Here is a 10,546-nt window from a genome sequence, read left to right as displayed (position 1 = left end):
TATATATAAAGTCAACCACCTACCAACTACCAAAGAAAAAAGCTGATGGATGACAATGGATTAGAAAAAAAACATATTCACTTAAGAAGAGAAGATAAAAATATACATCAAAGTCTGTGCACTGTTAAACTTTATAAATTGGAAACGTTATTTAGGAAAGGTCCCAAAATATCATAAAAAGATTGTTTCGAATTTAAGACTGAGCAGCGGATCTTTTCTAAATTTAAATACGACATAATATTACGTAGCCTTTGAAGATGTGTAGGACGGGTTGACTCCTTCCATTTAAGCAAGATTGCTCTTCTTGCTAAAAGAGAGGTAAAAACTAAAACCTGTAGGTTAGGAGTATTAAAGTTATGTCTTCATTTGCAATAATACCAAACAAGGAAGTAAGGGGATTTGGGTCAAATTGGATCCTAAAAAGTTGGGAGAAGGTATGAAATACTTCCCGCCAAATCTTTTCAATTGTAAGGCAAAACCAAAACATATGAATTAAAGAGGCATCAGCAGAGTTGCATTTATTAGAAAGTGGAGAAACATTCGGGTAAAAACTGGACAGCTTCTGTTTAGAAATGTAAGCTCTATGAACCACTTTAAATTGTAGAAGAGAATGACGAGCATGTGTGTAGATGATTTATTAACCTGTTTAAAAATTTTATTCCATCTATCATCAGAAATCTGACAATTTAGGTCATCCTCCCAAGCGTTTTTTTTATTTTATCTAAAAAGTCTTGTCTAGAATCAATCAACAAGTTATAGATACTGGTAATAGAACCATTAACAAAAGGTGTTAAATTTAAAAGATCTTCCAGTAAATTTTTATCTGGACCTATAGGATAAGTAGCTAATTGGAAAATTAGAAAATCTCTAATTTGAAGGTATCTGGAAAAATGTGATTTTGGGAGTGCAAATTGATTTGACAATAGGTCAAATGATGCAAGAGATCCTGAGATAAACAAGTCCCAAAAACACTTAATACCTAGTTCATCCCAATCCTTAAAGACTTTGTCAGTCATGGAAGGGATTAAAAAAAATAATTAAGGAGATTGGGAGATGACAATGAAAAATTCGCTAAACCAAAAAAATTTCTAAATTGAGACCAGATCCCTAAACTTTGCTATTCCCACAATGAATGGACACAATCAACAGCTCTTCATCTCATGTTCTTGATGTTTATTTCTGGGTTATTTTTTGGTTTTATTTCTTTTGTATTTGAATTTTGTTGTCTTCTGCACATGGTTATTTTGTTTGTCCTGTTGGGGGCGATCTTTCATTCATTTTATAATGGTTCCTGAGTTTACTGAATTTACAACATAATCAAATCCCAGGATTATACATGGTGATGTGCCTATACTTTGATAATAAATTTACTTTGCGCAATTTAAATTGTACATTTCAATTTGTAAATAACTCTGAAACACAAGAGCGGGTTGTGAGCTCAGTCTGCTGGGTAAATGATTTTGTTCTGATCTGAATAGTCGGCCCAACACTGTGACCCGTCTTTCAAGGCACACCAATTACTGGAAATATTCCTGCATCGAACTGGAAAGCCTCAAGTACTCTGTCTCTCTGCTCAAGCATGCAAACACACGTAGACATACACACACACACACACACGCGCGTTTCAGAACGTCAACAATTATACCAGTGCCCAAAAATACCTGGGTGACCTGCCTCAACAACCATCGCCCAGTGACGCTCACTACTGTGATGAAGTGCTTTGAGGGGTTGGTCATGGTCAATCAACTCCTGTCTGTGTGCAGGGATCCACTGCAATTTGCCAATCGCTACAATCGGTCAACAATTCTCACAATCAGCATCAGATCACCCGGACAATAGCAATACACAAGATAGGCTGATGATTACAGCTCAGCATTCAACACAGTCAGACCCTCAATTGTAATCAATAAGCTCCAAAACTTGGGCCTCTGTACCTCCTTCTGCCACTGGATCCTCACCAGGAGGACTTTGTGGAGTTTGTGGAGTGTCTAAGGGATGTATTTTTGGAACAGCTTGTGCTTGAGCCAAGAAGGAACGAGGCTATTTTGGACTTGGTGATGTGTAATGAACAGGAATTGATAAGTGATCTTGAAGTAAAGGAGACATTAGGAAGTAGTGATCATAACATGATAAGTTTTTATCTACAATTTGAGAGGGATAAGGGCAGATCAGAGGTGTCAGTGTTGCAAGTAAATAAAGGAGACTACGGAGCCATGAGGGAAGAGCTGGCCAAAGTTAAATGGGCGGATGCCCTGGCAGGAAAGACAGTGGATCAGCAGTGGCAGATATTCTTGGGGATAATACAAAAGATGCAAAAGCAGTTCATTCCAAAGAGAAGGAAGGATTCAAAGAGGTGGAAGGGGCCACAGTGGTTGAGAAAGGAAGTCAGAGATTGTATAGCATTAAAGAAAAAGAAGTATGACAGGGCTAAATGAGTGGGAATACAGATGATTGGGAAAGTTTTAAGGAACAGCAGATCTTAAATAAAAAAGCAATACGGAGAGAAAAGATCAGGTATGAGCTCAGTCTAGCCAGGAATATAAAAGGGGATAGCAAAAGCTTTTTTAGCTATGTAAAGAGAAAGAAGATAGTTAAGAACAATGTTGGCCCATTGAAGAATGAATTGGGAGAAATTGTTATGGGAAACAGGGAAATGGCAACAGAATTTAATGCGTACTTTAGATCTGTCTTCACCAGGGAGGACATAAGCAATCTCCCAGATGTATGGATGGGCCAGGGTCATAAGATATCAGAGGAATTGAGACAGATTGACATTAGGAAAGAAACTGTGATGAGTAGACTGGTAGGACTGAAGGCTAATAAATCCCCTGGTCCAGATGGTCTGCATCCGAGGGCTCTAAAAGAGGTGGCTCAGGAAATTGCAGATGCATTGGTAATCATTTTCCAATGTTCCTTAGATTCAGGATCAGTTCCTGAAGATTGGAGAATGTTAATGTTATCCAACTTTTCAAGAAGGTAGGTAAGGAGAAAACGGAGAACTATCGCCCTGTTAGCCTAACGTCAGTCGTGGGGAAGATGCTTGAGTCCATTATTAAGGACAAAATAGTGGCACATCTTGATGGCAGTAATAGGATTAGGCCGAGCCAGCATGGATTTACCAAGGGCAAATCATGCTTGACTAATCTGTTGGAGTTTTTTGAGGGTGTAACAGGGATGTTAGATGAGGGTAAGCCAGTGGATGTTGTGTACCTAGATTTTCAGAAGGCATTCGATAAGGTGCCACATAGGAGATTGGTGAGTAAAATCAGAGCTCATGGCATTGGGGGCAGGGTTTCAACATGGATAGAAAACTGGTTGGCAGATAAAAAGCAAAGGGTAGCAGTGAATGGGTGTTTCTCGGACTGACTGGAGGTGACTAGTGGGGTACCACAGGGCTCTGTATTGGGACCACAGCTCTTTACGATTTATGTCAACGATTTAGATGAGAGCATTGAAAACTATATCAGCAAGTTTGCGTGGCAGTGTGACAGGAGAAGAGGACGTTAGGAGAATACAGGGAGACTTGGATAGGCTGGGTGAGTGGGCAGATACTTGGCAGATGTCATTCAATGTGAATAAATGTGAAGTTATCCACTTCGGAAGCAGGAACAAGAGGGCAGAGTATTGTCTGAACGGTGTCGAGTTAGGTAAGGGAGAAATGCAAAGAGACCTAGGAGTCCTAGTTCATCAGTCAATGAAGGTGAATGAGCAAGTGCAACAGGCAGTGAAGAGGGCAAATGGAATGTTGGCCTTTATTACAAGGGGAATTGAGTACAAGAGCAAGGATGTCCTTTTGCATTTGTACAGGGCCCTGGTGAGACCACACCTGGAATATTGTGTACAGTTTTGGTCTCCAAGTTTAAGGAAGGACATTCTGGCAATTGAGGAAGTGCAGCGTTGATTCACTAGGTTGATTCCTGGGATGGCAGGGCTGTCTTACGCAGAGAGATTGGAGAGATCGGGCTTGTACACGCTGGAATTGAGGAGATTGAGAGGGGATCTGATTGAAACATTTAAGATAATTAAAGGATTTGATAGGATTGAGGCAGGAAATATGTTCCAGATGTTGGGAGAATCCAGTACCAGAGGGCATGGATTGAGAATAAGAGGTCAGTTATTTAAAACAGAGTTGAGGAAGAGCTTCTTCTCCCAGAGAGTTGTGGAGGTGTGGAATGCACTGCCTCGGAAGACGGTGGAGGCCAATTCTCTGGATGCTTTCAAGAAGGAGCTAGATAGATATCTGATGGATAGGGGAATCAAGGGATATGGGGACAAGGCAGGGACTGGGTATTGATAGTGAATGATCAGCCATGATCTCAGAATGGCGGTGCAGACTCGAGGGGCCGAATGGTCTACTTCTGCACCTATTGTCTATTGTCTATTGAGACCCCAGACTGTGTGAATCAGAAATAACATCTCCTCCTTGCTGACAATCAACACGGGCACACCTCAACGATGCGTGCTCAGCCCACTGCTCTACTCTCTCTGCACTCACGTCTGTGTGTCCAGGCTCATCTATAAACTTGCTGATGACACAACTATTGTTGCTGGAATTTCAGACGGTGACGAGGAGGAGTACAGGAGTGAGATAGATCAGCAAGTTGAGTGGTGTCACAGCAACCACCTTGCACTCAGCATCATGAAGACAAAGGAATTGATTGTGGATTCAGGAAGGGGAAGTCGAGGGAACACACACCAGTCCTCATCGAGGGATCAGAAGTGAAAAGGGTGAGCAGTTTCCATTTCCTGCCTGTCAACATCTCTGAGGAACTATCCTGGGCCCAACATATTGATGCAGTTACAATGAAGGCACAACATCGGCTATATTTCATTCGGAGACTGAGGGGAATCGGTCTGTCACTAAAGACACTTGCAAATTTCTACAGATGTACTGTGGAGAGCATTCTAACTGGTTGCATCACTGCCTGGTGTGGAGAAGCCACTGCACAGGATCGGAAAATGCTGCAGAAAGTTGTAAACTCAGCCAGCTCCTTCATGGGCACTGGACTCCACAGCATCCAGGACACATTCAAAAGATGATGCCACAAAAAGGTGACATCCATCATTAAGGACCCCAATCACCCAGGACATGACCTCTTCTCATTTCTACTATCAAGGAGTATGTACAGGACCCTGAAGACACACTCCCCGGTTGAGGAACAGCTTCTTCCCCACTGTCAGATTTCTGAATGGACAATGAGCCGATAAACACTTCCTCAGGATTTTCCCTCGCTTTTTGCACTACACTTTAAATATAATTTTATACATACTTATTGTAATCCGTAGGTTTTATTACTAAATATTGCAATCCACTGCTGATAAATTTCACCACAAACGCCGGTGATATTAAACCTGATTCTGATACACAAACACACACGGCTGGGCTCAGACATACAACACTCCCACATTCCTCCATTTGTGACACCCTGCTTGCTCCGTGGCCCCCGGTATGAAGCTCAAACTGTTGCAACACCTGCCCTTTGAATTCATGGCTGAGGCTGTGTTGTGTCTGTTCACTGTTTGAGTTCGATATTAAATGAAGAGGATTGAATGGGAAGGAAGGTTTGAATAGAAGAATAAAGATCTCCTCTGAAGGTATATGGGGTCCTGGTGAGAGCGTACATGGAACACTGTGCTCAGGTCTGGTCTCCCTCCCGGAGTCAGCCTGTGGAATGAAGGGAATGAAGAGATTTCCCAGATTGATTTAGGAGGTGAGGTAGTGTCCTCGGAGAGATTATACTGACCGGGTCTCTCTCAATATTGGAGAAATAAAAGGCCGTCTGACTGAGACAGACACAGTCTCACAGTGTATTGACTCTCTCACCAGGACCCCGTATACCTTCAGAGGAGATCTTTATTCTTGTCTTCAAACCTTCCTTCCCATTCAATGTTCTTCATTTAATATCGAACTCAAACAGTGAGCAGACACAACACAGCGTCAGCCATGAATTTAAAGGGCAGGTGTTGCAACAGTTTGAGCTTCATACCGGGGGCCACGGAGCAAACAGGGTGTCACAAATGCAGGAATGATATTTCCTTTGGCTGTGTTGAGGAACCGGGGTCACAGAATCCGAGCGCTGGTTCCACACCTTATGGGAAATTTCATTCCAGCTCTTCCACTGTAAATATCCTGTGAGATTCTATTTCTCTAATTCTGAGACAGGAATGTGATCTGTCTCAGTCAAACCACCTCCAATTTCACTCATTTTGACACAGTCCCAGTACGATGATTTGTTGTGGGAGCCTCTCTATGGACCAGTGAGTGCAGTTGTCCTGTGTTGTTCCACAGCCCGATGGTTGAGGGGTAGTAACTGTCCCTGACCCTGGTGGGGCAAGTCCTGAGGCTCTTGTACCTTCTACCTGATTGCAGCAGTGGGAAAAGAGCCTGCCTGTGTGGTGAGCCTGATCACAACCGCCTGTATCACCGTCCCCTCTGGCCTGTCCTATCCGGGACCAAAGGGATTGTGGAGAGTAAATGTGGTACTCTGTCGAGTATCACTGTGATCCATCCACTCCGATCTGCCCCATCCGGGAACAAAGGGATTATGGAGAGTAAATGTGGTACTCTGTCGAGTGTCACTGTGATCCGTCCCCTCTGGCCTGCCCTATCCGGGACCAAAGGGATTGTGGAGAGTAAATGTGGTACTATGTCGAGTATCACTGTGAACCGTCCCCTCTGGCCTGCCCTATCCGGGACCAATGGGATTGTGAAGACTAAATGTGGTACTCTGTCGAGTATCACTGTCATCCAGGCTCTCTTCCTGCCGCTTATTATTCTTGTCTGTGAATGCAGTGCGACAATCTCTGGCCCAATGTCCCCTCTTTCTACAAACCCCTTTTCTGTCCTTAGCCAAGTGTCCTCTTCATCTGCACCGTCCGCAAGATCCTGACACCCGTTCTGGGTTCTTCGCCGGTACCCGAACTCCATCTCCTCACTACCGGTTCTCTGTGCACGCTCTCGCTTTTCCACAGTCCCTTTAAAGAGTCAATTGCACTCCCTATTCATCAGAATTTATGTCACCCGGTGCCAGGTCTGACACAGGGAATTGAGATTAGTTAATTTGAAGGAGTGGGCAGGCTTGGGCCTGAGACAGTGTAGAAAAGTCTGCACTGCCAGCTGGACACATTGATCTGTCCAGGGGTTTGCCGGCATTGGACTCTCACATATCCTTAAAACGAGCTATAAAGTACGCAAGGGATTCTCCTTTTTTCTGCAGCTATCGGATAAATTCTCAAAATCCGCATGCAGTCGGGCTGTCATTCAAATGGGTTCCCTTACCTCAGCGACCCACCATGACATGGCTTGTATTACATCAGCCCCTCTGGTGGCTCCCGGTCACCTTCAGGCATCTGCCTGGGAAAGGGGAACCCACTCCCTGTCTCTGCCCAAGAGCTTCCATTCATAATCCTGAGGAGTGGCACGAGTCCCTGGGTAGGGTCTAGAAAGGGGAACCCACTCCCTGTCCCTGCCCGAGAGGTTCCATATATAACCCTGAGGAGTGGCACAAGTCCCCGGGCAGGGTCTGGAAAAGGGAACCCACTCCCTTTTTCAATGAATTCAGTTAAAGCCACTGGTCCGGACTGTTATACTGCTGAATTTTTTAAATCCTTTTCTTCTACACTCACTCCTTGGCTTTGTAAAATTGTTAAAGATGTGTTAACTGTAAGTAAATAACCACAATCTTTTTATGATGCCTCCATTTCTCCAATTCTTAAAAAAAGTTGAAGACCCCACTGAATGTGCATCCTATCGGCCAATATCCTTGCTGAATACGGATTCTACGATTTTTTCCAAAATTTTGGCCACTGCATGAGAAAATGTATTACCTCAAATTATCTCTGAAGATCAGACCGGATTTATTAAAACCTGTTATTCATCTTTTAACATTAGAAAATAAATTAATATAATTTATACTTCTTCATCTAAAATACCAGAATATCATTTCCGTAGATGCTGAAAAAGTGTTCGATAGAGTTGAATGATTATATTTATTTAATACGTTGCAGAATTTTAATTTCAGCTTGAAATTTATATCATTGATTATATTAATGTATTATAAACCTTTGGCTTGGGTTCTTACCAGTAATCAAAGATCTTTTTATCAGTTGTCCCCTGGTACGAGGCAAGGCTGCCCTTTAAGTCCTCTATTATTTGACATTGCTTTGGAAACTTTAGCCATTGCCATTTATGAATCACCTAATATTTTTGGTATTACCCGTGGGTAAGGGACTTATAAGTTATCATTATATGCTGATGATTTGCTACTATACATATCTGACCCCGAGAGATCTATTCCTGCTGTTTCATCCTTGCTTGCTCAGTTTAGTAGCTTTTCTGGCTACAAAATGAATTTTAATAAGAGTGAATTATTTCCATTAAATATGCTAGTTCCAATTTATAAACACTTACCATTTAAAGTTGTGATAGATCATTTTACTTATTTGGGTATTAAAATTACCAAGAAACATAAGGGTTTATTTAAAGTTAATTTTTTACCTTTAATTGAACAAATCAAGCAACTTGTTACCAGGTAGTCCCCATTATCTCTGTCATTGGTTGGTCGAATTAATACTAACAAGATGATAGTATTACCCAATTTTTTATATTTAATCGAAGCATTACCAATTTTTATTCCTAAAGCTTTTTTTGATATTATTGATTGCAAAATATCTTAGTACGTGTGGCAGAATAAAAATCCTACATTAAGTAAGAAATATTTACAGAAGCCTAAGTAGGAAAGTGGTTTTGCTTTGCCAAACCTAAGATTTTACTACTGGGCAGTTACCATCTGATAGTTAATATTTTGGACACGAGAATTGGTCGTAGTACCTTACCCACAATGGGTAAATTTGGAGTGTAAATCTGTACAAGGCTTCTCATTGTTTTCTATTTTAGGATCTTTGCCTCCTTTTGCTTTATCTAAACAAAATAAACAAATAACTAATCCTATAGTTAAACATACATTAAGAATATGGTTTCAATTTCGTAAATTCTTCGGCTTGAATAAGTTTATCTTATCAAGCTCTCTGATATCTAACTTTTTTTTCCAGCCCTCTTTTATGGACCCAGCCTTTGTTTTATGGAAAACAAAAGGTATAACATGTTTTCGTGATCTATTTTTAGATAACAGTTTTCTGTCCTTTGAACAGCTATCCAGCCTAAAACTCTTTTTTTTTGGATACTTGCAAGTTAGAAATTTCTTGAATGTTAGTCTTTTCTGAAATTATGTCCAATGGACATTACTGAAAAAAATCTGGCTCTGAATCCTTGCCAGAAGGGTTTAGTAGCCATCATTTATAATATGATCATGAAAATACAGCCAGGACTATGAGAAAAAATTAAGAAGGAATGGGAAAAAGAACTTCATTTTCTTATACCCACAGGGCAGTGGGAGAACATTTTACAATTAATCAATTTTTCTTCTATTTGTGCTAAACATGACTAATACAATTTAAGGATGTTCATAGGGCTCACATGTCCAAGGATAAACTCACTCGATTTTATTCTTATGTTAATCCAGCCTGTGACAGATGTCATTCTGAAGTTGCTTCATTGACCCACATGTTCTAGTCTTGCCCATTTGGAAAATTATTGGAAAGATGTTTTTGGTATTATTTCAACAGTTCTGAATATCAAATTGCAACCGCATCCTATTTCTGCAACTTTCAGTTTACCAATGGTGGATAATAGTCATTTATTCCCCCCTCAGCCCGGCGGATGATTGCATTTTTTTACATTAATGGCTAGATGATCTATCCTTTTTAACTGGAAAGAAATTAATCCTCCAACTATATTTCAGTGGTTTTCTCAAACTATTTCTTGTTTGAGTTTAGGAAAAAATTCGAAGTGTTGTCTTTGACCCTTCAGTTAATTTTCAAGAAATTTGGAGACCATTTATTCAACATTTTCATATGAGCTAAATTTACTTTTCCAAAACTTTACTTTTAATATCCTTAATTATTTGCGGAGTTATTGACGTTACTGTGTATAATTGATATAATGCAATGGCCCATGTCGGTTAGGATTTGTTTAATTTATTTTCTTCATTTTTTGTAACACCTATGAGTTTGGGAGGTTATTATCATCTATTTGTATTTATACCTTAACCTATTAATTATGTACTCTCAAGCTCTTTGTATTCGTGTTTCATTTATGTTTGTTTAAACTCAATAAAAAGATTTAAAAAGGACTATTCTGTGGAAAGGATGGAATAGGCGCAACGGGCCGAATGGCCAGACATGCTCCTGTTCGTTATTTTCTAAAGCACGAGTTTACCTTTGCGCCTTGTTCTCCCTTGGTTTTCAGCCGTTCGGATTGCACAGGGGAGCGGTGAGAGCTCCGGAGATCCACCGGCAGCCGCTGCGGGGCAGCTCCCGTCTCCCAGCAGGAAGGGACGGGGCTGGGAGACAACTCCAGACAACAGGCCCCGATCCTCGGCGGGGAAAGGCCGGGCGCCTCCGTGCAGCTGAAACATCTCACCGAATCTCCGCCGGTCGCTTCAGCTCTGCCTTCGAAAGGATTCACGACCCGCCGGTGGTGCAGCCG

Source organism: Hypanus sabinus, unplaced genomic scaffold (genome assembly GCF_030144855.1).
Source record: "Hypanus sabinus isolate sHypSab1 unplaced genomic scaffold, sHypSab1.hap1 scaffold_1723, whole genome shotgun sequence".
NCBI classification, from domain to species: domain Eukaryota; kingdom Metazoa; phylum Chordata; class Chondrichthyes; order Myliobatiformes; family Dasyatidae; genus Hypanus; species Hypanus sabinus.
This window is presented reverse-complemented; position numbering follows the sequence as displayed.